This window comes from Fukomys damarensis, unplaced genomic scaffold (genome assembly GCF_012274545.1).
Source record: "Fukomys damarensis isolate Sample0158 unplaced genomic scaffold, DMR_v1.0_HiC HiC_scaffold_17, whole genome shotgun sequence".
Classification (NCBI taxonomy): Eukaryota; Metazoa; Chordata; class Mammalia; order Rodentia; family Bathyergidae; genus Fukomys; species Fukomys damarensis.
In genome coordinates, this window is record NW_022900929.1 from 5,445,231 (window position 1) to 5,452,702 (window position 7,472).

Below are 7,472 nucleotides of genomic sequence, written 5' to 3' on the forward strand. Positions count from 1 at the left end.
TTAATTCTCTTTGTACAACAGATTTCTAACAAAGTACTTGGTTTTAAATAAAAAAAGAACTTTGGAGAATAATGCCAATACTGCTCAAACTTTTTACTGAAATGAAAAGAGAAACAGTATTCCCAAAGTCATTTCTGGAAGCAAGCATTGCCTGATTCCAAAAGCAAAAATGATCCAACCAAAAAAGAAAAATATAGGCCAATTTCTTTAATGAATATAGACACAAAAATCTTCATTAAGATACTGGCAAACAGAATTCAGAATGCAACAAATCCTCAAAAAGATCATACATCGTGATTAAGTAGGACAATTCCAAGAGTGCAGGGATAGTCCAACATATCAATAGATTATAATATACCACATAAACAGAAGCAAGGACAAAAATTTGATCCTTTACATGGAAGAGTGCAAGAAATCTACCAAAGGACTCCTAGAACTAAAAACCACATTCAGTAGCATAGAAAGATACAGAGTCAACACTCAAAAATCACCAATAAACTCACTGAGAAAGAAATTAGGGAAACATTATCTTTCACAATAGCAACAAGAAAAAATTATGTATCTAGGAATTAACTTAACCAAGGAGTGAAAGACATTGACAATGAAAATTATAGTACTTTGGTAAAGGAGACTGAAGAGGATATCAAAAAAAAGGAAAGAAGTCCCTGTTCCTGAATAGGCAGAACCAATATAGTAAAAATGGCCATACTTCCAAAACTGTTACATAGATTTAATGCAATCCCAATCAAAATACCAATAGCATCTGTCAGAGAACTAGAGAAAACAATCCTAAAATTTATATGGAACCAGAAGAGATCTAGAATAGAAAAAGTAATTCTGAGCAACCAGGGCAAGGCAGGAGGCAATACAATCCCAGACTTCAAGTCATAATGCAAGCTACAGTGATAAAAACAGCATGGCTTTGGCAAAAAAACCAGTCATGAGTCAACTGAATGGAACAGAGGATGCAGAAATGACTCCAGTCACACTCAGCTACCTTATTTTTGACAAGGGAACCAAATATGGTACTGTACTTTCACTAGAAGAAAGGTAGTCTCTTTAACAATTGATGCTGGGAAAACTGGCTATTCACATGCCAAATATTGAACCTAGACTTGTCTCTCTCACCATACATGCAACTAAAATAAAATGGATGCAAGTTATAAATATTAAAACAGAAACATCTAATTTGCTGGAAGGGGAATGGTTAAGTGATTGTCAGCTCAAGTGAGGAACACCCAGAACTGAATCAGCATGGTTCTGGGTACTCTTCTACATCTCACTCTGGGGGCAGCCATTGCAGGCTACTCTTGTAAATTTCTGTGTCCTGAATTAGATCTGATTCAGAGCATGTGCAGTCTTTTGAGGAGCCTTGCCCCAGCCCTGAAAGCTCTTGTAAGCGCTGACTAATGCCACAAAATAAAAAAAACTCTTGACAACATAGGCATAGGCGAGGACTTTCTGGACAGAACCCCAGCTGCACAAGAAACAATACCAACAATCAACAAATGGGATCATATCAAATTAAAAACTTCTGTGCAGCAAAGGAAACTCCCAACAGAAGGAAGAGATAACCTACAGAATGGGAAAAAAAAGTTGCCAGCTATGCCTCAAAGGACTAACATCTAGAATATATAAAGAACTTAAAAAAATTAGACTCTCCCAAATTTAAAGACCCAATCAAAAAGTTGGCTTCTGAAATGAATAGATACATCTCGGGTAAAGAAATACAAATGACCAGTAAATACATGAAAAAATATTCAACATCACTGACCGTATAAGAAATGCAAATTAGAACAACCACTGAGATTCCATCTCCCTCTGGAAAGAATGGCTGTCATCAAGAAATCAATAAGAAATGCTGTAGTGACTGTGGGGGGAAAGGAACAGTTTATTGAAAGTGGGTGTGTGAACTGGTATAAGCACTACGAAAAATCAATATGGAGATTCTTCAAAAAACTAAAACTAGAAATTCCATTCCACCCATCTAGTCCCCTTCTAGGTATCTCAAAAAAGTTAAAGATATCATATTACAGTGGTACATGCATACTCATGTTTAAAGCAGCATAATTTACAATAGATAAATCTTGGAAGCTGCCTACATGTCCATCAACAGATAAATGGATAAAGAAAATGTGGTATTTATATATAATGGACTACTACTGTGTCATAAAGGGTAAACTTAACTAATTTGTAGGAAAATGGATGTACCTTGTCTTAGTTACTTTTCTCATTGCTGAGGCAAGATACTCAACACCAAAAGCTAAAGGAGGAAAGGTTTATTTCAGCTCACAGCTTACAGAGGTTTCAGTTCATAGTCAGCAGGACCCAAGGCAGGGTGGCATGACAAATGGGCATTGCAGAGGAGAAAGTTCATGGCATGGCAGGTAGGAAGCACCAAGTAGCAAGCAGCAAGAGCAGCAGCAAAAGCAATAGCCCCAAGCCTTCTTTTTGTTGCCTATATTCCATCCAGGCTTCTAGATACAAGCCATAACACCTTGAGACCATAATGCTAATGGTAAGTGAATACAGTCTAGATATTAGATATTAGTCCTTTGTGTAGGTTTCTCCTCCCTCCCGTTTCTTGTATCATTATCATCATTCATTTTACACATACTGTTACATACCTATATACTTGGATAAATAGTTGCTGCTATTTTGAAAAAAACATTTTTTTTTTTTTTACTTTAGTTAAGAATAACAGGGCCTGGGATTTAGCTCCTTGGCACAGCGCCTCCCTGGCAAGCATAAGGTCCTGAGTTTGATCCCCCCCCCCAAAAAAGAGAGAAAAGAATAACAGAAAAGTTTATATAATAACTTCACTCATTCCTCCTCTGATGCTCTATATTTCTTCATGTAGGTCTGAGTTTCTGACTTGTATAAGTTTCCTGCTCCTTTCATTTCTTTCTCTTTTCTTTTTTTCCAGTCCTGAGGATAGAATCTATAGATTCACACACTCTAGCCAAGTGCTCTACCACTGAGCTATGTCCCCAGAACCCAAAGAATTTCTTTTAATATTTCTTGTGAAACAGGTCTACTGGCAACAAATTTCCTCTAATTTTGTCTGAGAAAATATTTCACTTAAAAAACAGAAATGAAAACACAACACAGATCTGTTCTCTCCTAGTTCACAAATGTTTCGAATCAGAATTCAAGGAATCGGAGGACTCCCATCCCTCCAGAGGCCTTGGGTCGAATCCTTCCCTACTTTTTCCAGCTTCTGGATGACTCCAAGTGCTCCGTTCTCCTTCATTTTGAAGGATAATTTTACAGGAGCTGGAATTCTAGGTGGGTTTTTTTGAGACAGAGACCACCATGGGAACAAAGGACAGGTGCACTCCTGGGCCTTAATTCTGGACTGTTTCCTATTAAAAATGTACCATAAGCTGGGCGTGGTGGCACAGGCCTATAATCCCAGCACTCGGGAGGCTGAGGCAGGAGGATCGCTGTGAGTTTGAGACTAGCCTGGGCTACATAATGAGTTCCAGGTCAGCCTCAACTACCTAGTGAGAACCTGTCTCAAAAAAAAAAAAAAAAAAAAGTGCCATGAACTCTTCCCTAGCCTTGACTTTCCCAAACAATCTTCTCAACCCCAAACTCAGATGCAGCATTAAAGATAGGACGCCTTTGCCATAGTGTCCCCAAGAATAAGCTGTAGGGGTCACCACAGAGGGACAGAGGACAAACTCTTGGGCCCTTAACCTGTTATTCATTAAAAATGTGATTTGTGTTTCCTTCTGAGGCAGTCAGGTCCTTAAAGCTACTTTTGCTAACCCACTGAATCTTTACTTGGGGCTTCAGGTGCCCAACTGGTAACTAAGACAGGATAGATTGGCATCTTTGCCTTCATCTTGCACATTTCTCCTTTATTATCTTGTAACATTGGGTCAGATATCTGCTCAACTTTGCATGTAGGCAGGTTAATCATTTGGAGAGTGTTTTTCTAAAGGAGTACTACAAGGTTTCTTAGGCCTACATTTACCTAACATGAATGATCTTTCTTCAAGATGGAGGACACCAAGAGAAGAGGTTTACAGGGACATTCAAGGATTAGCTTTTACCTGCCCCCCAAATGGGGACCTAGAAGTCTCTAGTCATTGTCCTACATCTGCAGTCACCTTGGATTCCAGTAAAGCCTTCCCAAAACAGAATTCCCCACAAGCAGAAGCACTTATTTCATGAGGACTGAACTGGTCCTCAAGCCATGAGGATTTCTCCAAAGCCATGAAAGCAGAATTGAGGTAATGACCACAAAGATCCCAGACACATACCCCCCAGGCACTGCGTAAAACAGGCCCCTTTTCTTTGTTAATGGCCAGTTGGATCTTTGTTAGAGCTGTGCTGTTTTAGTTCCTCAACCTGAAATGCCTTCCCTATTTTCTCTTACTTTCTAATTAAAACTTTTGCCTACAAATTTGTGCTGCTGCTTGAGCATTTCCTCCAGTAATGGGGATCCAACCCAGGGTCTCTGAACTGGCATACATACTCAGCCCTTTTATTTTTTATTTTAGAGACAGAGTCTCACTAAATCACCAAGTTGTCCAAACTGAACTTGAACTTGTGATCCTCCCGCTTCAGCCTTCCAGAGTGCTGGGATTGCAGGCGTGTGCCCTCAGGTCCAGCTTGTTGGCTGAATTTTAATTTCCATTGTCACTGAAGTAAGAACCCACACTAGCAGGTAACATTTTTTTCTCAACACTTTTAAGTATTTCACTCTACACTTTCATTGCTTGCATAGTTTCTGAGAAGTCAGATGCAATTTTTATATTTATTCTTCATAGATTAGATGTTTTTCCCCCCTCTGACTTCCTTCAAGATTTTTTCCTCTATTTTGATCGCTCATAGCCTAAACACACTTCCCTGGTGCAAGTTTTTAATTTTTAAAAATTTTGGCGTTTATCATGCTGATCTGTGGTTTGGTGTAAGATATCACCCTGGAGGAAATTCTTAGTCACAACTGCTCAAATATTGCTATTGTTCCTTTCTTCTTTAGTATTCTCATTTGTTCTTTTTAAAAATATTTGTAAATGGTTTATTTTTTTCTTTTTAAAATTCTTTCCTTAGGGTAAGATTATTAGATCAAAGTGTACATATGCATTTTTGGCTCTTGATGTAGATTAGCTTCAAGAGAACTGAGTCACATTTTGCGATCAGCAGTGCGTGAGGATAGCTACCCCTTCCTGTTGGCCTTGCCCTAGTTGTCAGGTTGCCTATTACATGCCAACATCCAGCCCTATCAACTTTCCTGACTGGGTTTCCTCACCTAAACTATAAGTGCAGTGGCCAGCACTGCTCATTTGTCTGGTGGAGTTTAGTGTCAGAAACCCAAATAGAGCTGGGTATTCTTGTGATGACCTGGGGTTCACTCCCCACTTTCCTCTGCACCTCATTTCCCAGAATTATGATTCAGTCTTAAGCCCATAGTCCTCTCCATACAGTGATTTCCAGTGCACATTATTTCAAGTATATCCTAAGGCTCTTGCCACGGTATTCCAGGGCCTACTTTACTGAGGGTCCCTGAAATTCACATATTAGTTTGTAAATAAGCCTGTTAATTAGTCCCTCTAGAAATCCTCATTTAAACTAGAAATTTCTCAAGGAAACCCACTCTTCATTGTGCTAAAACTATAGCCAGCCCAGGCCACATGTCAAAATCTGACTGAAGTCAGAATTCATGAGGTCTTAGAGCAAAAGGAATGTGTACTTGAGGATACCACTTTGTGTGACCACAGTAATACTCAGAGCAGCTCCAGTGAGAGGGCTCATTCATTTCAGGCAGCTGAAGAGAAACATCCTCGTTCTCTCCCAGGGAGGGACACTCACTGGGGATAAGTAGGCTCTGGAGCAGAGGTATTTTCTCAGAGGAAAAAGTACTGAACTAACACTGGGTGAAGCCACCAAAATGGAAAACATAACTGCCAGGCAGTAGCTACAAGGACACACTAAATAAGGAAAACTGGGTCCTTATAGCACTGGGAGGATGGGAGCCATTCCTAGGTCAAGTTTTCCCCAGCACCAAGCACATACTAAGGTGCTCAGTTAGTGTTGAGTGAATGTGACTGCTCAGGAACATTTCCTGACAGCTAGGAGGAACTTAAACTGTAAATTCCCTTTTAGAAAGTCTCAACTGGTTGGAATCTTCAAGAAGGCACAATGAGGGAGGCCTCACAAGGGGACACAGACTGGCAGAAGGAAGCAGAGTGCATGCTACCTCAGAACGCTGTACACCCCGCCAAGGGCAGTAACTGCCTGATCCCACTACACAGCAGCAACCTGCTGCAGAGTTCAAAGCCCGAAGAGATATGAAAGTGGTCTGAGCATGTGGAGCTGCCCGCAGTCACCTGCCAGCCTCTACCCTTTTCTCTGGAACACCACCTTGCTTTGCACCCCTGCAGTGGGCCCCAGCATGCTTGCCACAGCAGCAGGCTCTGTCCTACATGGGCCCTGGCTTGATGGTCACCTAGAAGCACCCAGCTGCTGACTTGGGAGGCCAGTGAGTGCCTGTGCCCTCAGCTGAGCCTACATGGTGACATCTTTCAGCAAGACTTGGATGTCTGCCTCAAGCTCCTCACACCAGCCACTGCTCCTTCTCCTTGATGAAGTGCTCTGCCCAGCGATGGGTCGGCTCCGGGTACAGGCTGGGCAGATGAGGCAGACAGTCCAAATACATGCGAGTGGGCATCTTCTTGGGAATGGCCTTCTCGATCTGCAAGCCTTCATGCCACTCACTGAAAGAGGTGATGGAGAAGATCTCTGGCCTCACTGTCAGGGCTGCCTGCAGTGCTGGCTCGTAGCACTTGCCACTGACCCTGTTCTGAGTATTGTGGTTGTTCCAGGGCCGGATGCTGGTGTCAATGTAGTCAGGCTCCACTCTAGGAATGAACATGAGTGTTGTCATCACAAAAGTTCTTCACAGCTTTCCAGTTCTGATGGGAAGAGCCAAAGGAGAAACCACTGGAGGCAAAGCACATGTACCTGCCATCAAATCCAGCCTCCAGGATGCCATGGGTGTGGCCTTCTTCTACCAGCAGCGCTATGAAGACTCCATCATAGGGTGTGTTGTGGATTCATTGGGGCCCATTTTGTATCGGTAGGTGCGCCCAGCCCTCAGGGTTGTCAGGTATGAGTTGTAGATGTAAAAGAGTGGGAGGTTTTTGCCCGTGCTGTTCTTACAGCGGTAAAATGCACCAAGGGAGCCAATGATGTACTTGATGTTGTCATGTCCAGTCATCCCATCACGTTATCCCGGCCCTTGTGAGGTCGCAAGTGGAAAGCCACCTGGATGTTGTACTGATGGGCGGTGTCTACAATGGCAGGTACCACCAGGTCATCTGAGGGTTCCCCATTATCATCAGCCATGCCAGGTGGGTGCCAGGAGAGGACCAGGATGCCGATGGCGGCTTCCTCGAGCTGGGTCATGTGTTCTCGCAGCACGTCGGGGTCCCGGGAGCTGTAGGGGCCCAGCTGTGGGT

General features: G+C 42.4%; 1 pseudogene; it reads right to left on the minus strand.

Moving 5' to 3' along the window:
* Positions 1-6,568: 6,568 nt before the first annotated feature.
* On the minus strand, positions 6,569-7,352 carry LOC104850621 (annotated as a pseudogene).
* Positions 7,353-7,472: the final 120 nt, after the last annotated feature.